Raw genomic sequence first — 6,919 nt, 5'->3', positions numbered from 1 at the left:
GGAGTCGCGGGTGTGCGCTGCCGAGTGCCGGAGCGGGACACGCTCACGCGCGGGAGTGTGCACCAAGCAGACCCAGGAAGCCGGCGAAGCTGAGTCAATGCGATGCCGCTGCAGCTTCTGGAAAGAGCCTCCCTCCCTTCCGCGCCCAGAGATTAGTTTCAGGCTGTTAAAGAGAAATGCTTAATTTTTATCTTCTACTCTGCAGTGTGAAAAGAAAGCAAAAAGCAAGCAGGGATTGCCTCGCAGTTTCACTTCCTATTTCTTTTGGGAGTTTTCTTGCTCTTTCTGGTTTTGTTTTTGTAGCCCCCCCATCTCAGGGCTTCGCGTTTGGATTCATGCAGGAAGTATTTAAACGCATTTTAAATGCTTTCCCGTGTGTTCCAAAGCTGCCACCTCAGACGGGGGAAGCCCGGCCCGCGGGTGCCCGCCTGCTCCCGCGCTCCGCGGCTGCGTAGGAAGAGTGCGATCGCGGGCCGGCCCGGGCTGCTTGGGGCGCAAGGACACGCAGCCCTGGCTGAGCCTGGAAGGGCCGATCCGACTCCCTGTCCGCGCCCCGGCCTTCACAGCCAGCCGCCTGCTAGATGTCGGCCTGCAGCTGCTCCCTGGGCGCTCCCCACCCCTTCCGGTGGGGTCCAAGGGGCGCCCCGGGTTCAACCGGGGAAAGCGGGGCGGGAGGAGACGCCTTGGAATGGAGAAGACAGATTTCCTACACTAGTTGGGGGGAGAGGCTTCTTAAGAATTCTACTTTTTTTTTCCCGGTACCGGGGATTGAACTCGGGTCCTCGCACTTGGCAAGGCAGGCCACCGAACCACTGAGCTAAATCCCTGGCCCCAGAATTGTACTTTTATTGTAAGTGTTACATTTCAGTCTAACGCTAGGCTATGTCTCTTGACTCTGCACCACTGAAATACAAATGGTTGTTTTCTGTTAAACCTTTAAGTTTCTTGGGGCTGGGAATGAACCTGGCGCCTCTCAGCAGGGCAGGTTTGCACACGCCCGCAGGAGCCTTTGCCTAGCGTTCTCAGGGACCCATCCGATGCCATGCGGGGTGCTCCGGCTGCCGACCTGCCCAGGCAGGAGGGTGGCTGCCTTAGAAAGGAAGGAGAAAACATGGGGCACCTCCGGCCTAATAATAGAGCGATAGTTGATTAATCATCTGAAGCCTTCTGAAGGTTTCTGAGCTGCGGGATTTTAAGTCAGCATCGGCGCTCATCCTGAGAGGTGGAGACGACCTTTTCACCCATCTGATAACATGCACCCCTGTAAGAGTGAGCCTGGTAGTTTTAATTTTATGCATTTTTTCCTACAAACCTTCAGATCCCTGAATCCTTAAAAAGCAGCTAGGAAAAAAAAGTCAGCTTGTGACCTGACTGCTATAAAATACTGGCTTGCAAGGACTTGTCATTGCGCTGTGGCAAATCCACATTCCCAGTTGGTTGTAATTGGTGTTCTCTGACACTAGAGTCTGCCCTGTAAGAGCCTTGCAAAACTGAAAAATACAGTCCTCCTCCTCTTGTGGTAGGCGGGTAATTGTTTTGTGGGTGGGGAAGAAACTGTTTGTTGGCGTGGATGTGGTCTTGGGAGCAGAGTTGCTCTGAGCACTTTCAGCCAGGACACAGACAGCAGAGAGGGTGCTGTGCCCTGGGGCTGCGCCTGCCTGGGACCAAGCTCTGCCCTCAGCACCCTGATCAGGCTGCTGTCAGGCAACCCAGGGCTCCTGCTGCCACCTGTGTGTGCCATGACGCTGCTGCACACGACTGTGGTGCCTGGTGAATGACAGCTACACAGAAAAAGCTCTTGCCTGCTTGTACCTTTCATAATTTGGGAATCCTGCTACTTACACAGAAAAACTTCCTGATGATTAGATTTTGCTCTCCTAATGCAGCATTTGAGTCCTTATAAGCTATGTTTCAAGTGTATTCTGGAGAGAGGGTTAAGACTCAAGGGTGCTTTTTTTAACTCAGAAACAAAGTCTATGGTTATCTTAAATTGAAAGATGTTAACTTGGTGTTGTTTTCATGATCAGATCTTGTTGAATGCCTTCCTGCTTCTCTCCCCTTTGTGATTGTAAGTGGTGCATTGTATTCTGTAATTCTGAGTCCAGTGCTCTCCCAGGAAGAGAGCAACTGGTCGTGTTGGGATTGTAACTTGCACCAGACATTGACAACGTTAATCTCAGAGTAATTCTTGACCAGTTTGTCTACTAAACAGTAGGCACTGCCACCTTCGCAGTACTGAGGGATTTGTGCCTTTAAAAAAGATTTTGTTTTTTATTTACTGTAATTAAACGGTATTCATGCTGTTTTGTAGCAAACTCTAACACCAGAAATGGTTTTGTATCTTGGCAAGTGCGTATTTGTTACATGAGGTACCTGTGAAATTCAGGAAAGTTGAGGCTAAGTGTTGAGGCTAAGTTGACCTAACTCTGGTATATAAATGAAATATGCTCAGGCTGCGGGATGTGAACGGGCAGCAAACTGCATCAGCATTAGACTGGCACTGCGGCATCTCAGTACCACCCGCCTGGCTGTGCCACTGCTTAGCCCTGTTAATTAGCAGAGTCATTCCGTCTATTTAGGCCTATTTTTTTTATGTCCCCTTTTCAAAACAAGGGGATTTGTCTGATCGGTATTAAAAGCCCTTTCTATCTTGAAAATTGTCATTTTGTTGTTCTACCAGAGGAGGTAAATATACTTTTGAACACTGTTGTTGCCAGTGTCAAAGTTGTTGTCTTAAATATTGATATTTTGTCTTATGATATAAGACAGTCAATAGACTAGCACTTTTACATAGAAGTTGTAATAGATATTTTCCCTTTCAAAAGAAATTGAAATTTATCTGATATGGTGAGCATGTTTTAATGGAATAGATTCTCTAATACTTTCTATCATTACCAGTGTTTTCATCTATGACTATCTAGCATTAGGATCCTAAACCATTCATAGGCACCTCAGACTCACCTACAGGCAGCTGAGGACTGGAGATGTAGCTCAAGGGCACAGTACCTGCCTGGCCAATGCGAAGTCCTGAGTTCGATCCCTGGTACCAAAAAAAAGAAAAATAGGGGGAAAAACCCCCAAAAAACAGCTGAGAAAATCAATCATTTGCTAGAAGAATGTCTTGTGATCCCATTGAATTTGCCAAGATTTATTTCGCTCGGTTTTTAAGCAAATACCAGCTCTCTGGGCTCTGCATTAAACTTCATGACATGGACATGGGATCCCACATCCAGATGTTTTCACTGTTTCTCCGTTGCCATAGCAGTTCTGGGAATGCTGTTGTCAGTTCAATGTGCCCTCAGTGGGACCCGGGGAAGAAACTGCTACCTAGGCTTGGTTTAGGACAGATGGGTTTCTCTGGAGCTGACTAAGGGTTTATGGTACAGACAGGGAGGTGACAGTCTGTGGTGTTCTCCTGTCTGGCTGCCAGGGAGCCTGGGGCCAGATCCCCACCCACCTCTAAAGAGTGTGGGAGACCTAACCCATGCAGCAGTGTGCAGGCGGTACTCGTGGTTTCAGCTTCAGGACCTTCAGGGTTTTTTTCCATTTAAATCATCATCCACTTTTCTGTGATTATCTTTTCATGGGAAAAAATAATGCATGAGCTGGGCATGGTGGCGCACGCCTGTAATCCCAGCACTTGGGAAGCTGAGGCAGGAGGATCGCTGTGAGTTCAAGACCAGCCTGGGTACATAGTGAGTTCCAGGTCAGTCTCAACTACATAGTGAGACCCTATCTCAAAAAACAAAAAAACAAAAAACAAAAAACAAAAAAAATCATGAAAGTCTTGAGAAATTTAAAAAGTCAACACTTTAGTGTTTAAACAAATAGTCTATATATTCTAGGTAGTAAATTGTAGAAGTGTGACAGACCAGTCCTGAGTTAGAAAGTTCTACCCAGCTATGAATCTCTTTAGTTTTCAATTTCATCAACTCTTCATTGGTGTCGATTTTACAAAATTTTTCCCAAAGGTAAGAGGAAGCATTACAGCCTTAAGTTAGTGTTTCTTTTTTATTTTGCAGTTCTGGGGGATAATATTTCTATTTAGGACTCATAGTAGTGATGAAAAATGATGGATACAATCTGTGCTTATAAACAATGTCCACTGAAAAGAATTTCTTTGAGTATATAAGGACAAGGAAGTAGGCGATCATGAAAGAGAAGCAGGGGCTAAAGTTGACATTTCTGTAGCCTGCAGGCAGAAACAAGAGGGACAGAAAACATTCACCCTCAGATCAAGAAATCAAAAGGTTCACAAGTTCACTGAGCTTTGGTGCAGCAAACTTTAGGTGGGAAACATCTTGAAGCCTTGCAAATATGAATTTTTCCTGAAGTTCTTGTGGTATTTACATTTAAATTCATGAACTTAATTCATTCCACACCACAATTTGGAAAAAATGGCCATGATTGTGTTTCTCACTCGCAGTTTGTAAACAAAAACAAAATTTTGCCAAGTGCTTTTTTGTTTTGTTGGTTTTTTTTTTTTTTTTTTTAGACAGGGTCTCACTGTGTAGTGGAGATTGACCTGGAACTCTTTATGTACCCAGGCTGGTCTCAAACTCACAGAGATCCTCCTGCCTCAGCCTCCTGAGTGCTGGGATTACAGGTGTGTACCACCACACCCAGCAATAATTCTTTGGTTTTTGTTTTTGTTTTTTTTCCAAATGCATGTTTGTGAACCGAATTGTTTGCAAACAAAAGTGTTTTGAACCAAGGTACCACTGTACTAGACTGAGTGCACTGCAGTCCTGGAGTCTTGCTTTTTGAAGAGAAACCTCAGGTCTTCCAGAGGTTCACAGGAGTAGCTTTCTTTTTGGGGGTGATCCTTTTCCTCACTTTAAGTGGAGCTTGTTTTATCCTTTTTCAAAAAATATCTAATCAAAGAACAGTATCATAATTTAGACTGCTGTTTTGTATTTAGTTCTTGAAATTTCCTGGTTTATACTGCACCCATACCGTATTGCATGGGGCCATGACTCCTTTAGGGTTAAACTGAAGGATGCAGCCTCATGGTGAGGTCACAGGGATCTACAGGCTATTTCCCATGCCACATCATGGGGCCTCTTGGCTGGCCTGCCAAAACTGTGTTACCTGGGCCTAGAGTGCTGTGCTCTTCCCAAGGATGGTTTCCAATTCCAGGTGCCCTGAACAAAGAATTGGTCAAGACAAATGTAAAAGGTAGTGAGGGTTAATATTTATTAAAGGTATTAAATGTAGAAAAAGTACACTCTGTAGAATGAGAGCAGGCCACTGCGAGAACTTACAATGACTCTGGGTTAGCTTATTTTTAACCTTTTGGGCAGAACAGTAAATAATGCTCCAAACCTGGTTGGAGGAAGGAAGAGGGTTACCACTCTTTTCGACAAATCTTTGTTCTTTTTCTGACTGTGTATGTGTTCGTGTAGGGTTCTCTTCTTTGTTACACATTTTGTCTTTGGTTTATGAATGCCCCTACTGGTCTAAATGGGATATTTGAAGAGGGGGTTTAAAGAGGTGTCACATAACTGTATTTCCAGCGCTCTGGGAGGCTGAAGGGGGAGGCTCGTGAGTTCAAATCCAATCTTATCAACATAGTAAGACCTTGTCTCAAAATATAAGGGATGGAGCAGAAGTTGAGTATGGAGCACCTGAAATCCTACGTACTTAGGATACTGAAAGTTATTGTCTTAGAAGAAATTGTAGCTTAATATATAAAACTAGGCGTAATCTATCAAGCAGGGTACATTCAGAAACAGATTTATTAGCATGACCTTGTATAATATTTCCTTCTCACATTCTTTACTTATTACATCTTTTTTGCTTACATACATACTTTTTCATTTTAATTAGCTAGGCTTAGGTATTGCTATCAGTCTGAAATGTATGACTGCGCGATATTAGAAATGTTTTTCTTTCCTGTTGCTTTTGGGGTTTTGTCTTTGGTTTTGGTTTTTTTGGTTTGTTTTTGGTACCGGGGATCAAACTCAGGACCTTGAGCTTTCAAGGCAGGCAGTAGAACCACTGAACTAAATCCCCAGCCCTTTGTTTTGTTGTTGTTGTTTGTTTGGTACCAGAGAAGGAAAGTGGGTTCTTGCACTTTCGAGGCAGGTGGCTGAACCACTGGGCTAGTTTTGGTTTTTTTGAGACAGGGTCCCCCTATGTAGTTCATAGCCTTTGAACTCACTACATAGCTGAGGTTGGCCTTGAACTTTCCAGAATCCTCCTGGCTCAGGCTTCTGAGTGCTGGGATTGGAGGCATGCACACTACCATGCCTGGCCTTGTTGCTTTGCCAACTATTCCAGTATAACTCTGGAATGGAATGGCTAGATTGCCATAAATACTTCTACATCCTTGAACTTGGACACTCCATAACTGTGTGAACATTAGGAAGTTTTCACTTAAGCATTATCCTAAAGGGTTATTGTATGTGATATATACATATGTATGTAATACTGGAAGAATATATTATTACTGATATAAACAAATTAAGATCTGCTGTTTGCATGGCAGTGTCAAACATAAAAAATCTGGGTGAGATGGAAGGGAGAGGAGGGGAAGGGAAAGTAAAACGGCTCGAGATTCGGCGTGTCAATGTCCAGTTACCCCACCGCGGATACGGCGCTGTGTATCGCAGTCGTTTACTAGAGAAGCACAAAGATCCTGCAGTCTGCTGAAGGCTCACCACCCTCGCCCCACACCACAGCAGCCTAACCTGGGGGTCATGGGCCCCCAGGTACTGACCCTCGCTTTAAGGGCAGTAGGGAGAAAGTGGACTTAGCAACATTAAAGACAGGGCGTTTACGGCGAGTTTCTCTTACGGGGAGAAAAGCGGAGGCCTCGCGGAGGATCAGGGTTGCGGTTCACCTACCCGGGAGTGGCCCAAGGGCCCGGCGGGCTCCTCACGGCTGAAGGGCGTGGAGCACCCTCAGCACGCAGCTC

At 45.1% G+C, this 6,919-nt stretch overlaps 1 protein-coding gene across 1 annotated transcript in view; it reads left to right on the top strand.

Moving 5' to 3' along the window:
- The window catches only part of Mcub (mitochondrial calcium uniporter dominant negative subunit beta), a 68,733-nt gene that overhangs the window by 802 nt on the left and 61,012 nt on the right, over positions 1-6,919 (top strand). The window lies entirely within an intron of this gene.

Source organism: Fukomys damarensis, unplaced genomic scaffold, assembly GCF_012274545.1.
Source record: "Fukomys damarensis isolate Sample0158 unplaced genomic scaffold, DMR_v1.0_HiC HiC_scaffold_25, whole genome shotgun sequence".
Classification (NCBI taxonomy): domain Eukaryota; kingdom Metazoa; phylum Chordata; class Mammalia; order Rodentia; family Bathyergidae; genus Fukomys; species Fukomys damarensis.
The sequence above is the reverse complement of the archived record's forward strand: the minus strand, read 5'-3'. Positions and strand labels throughout refer to the sequence as shown.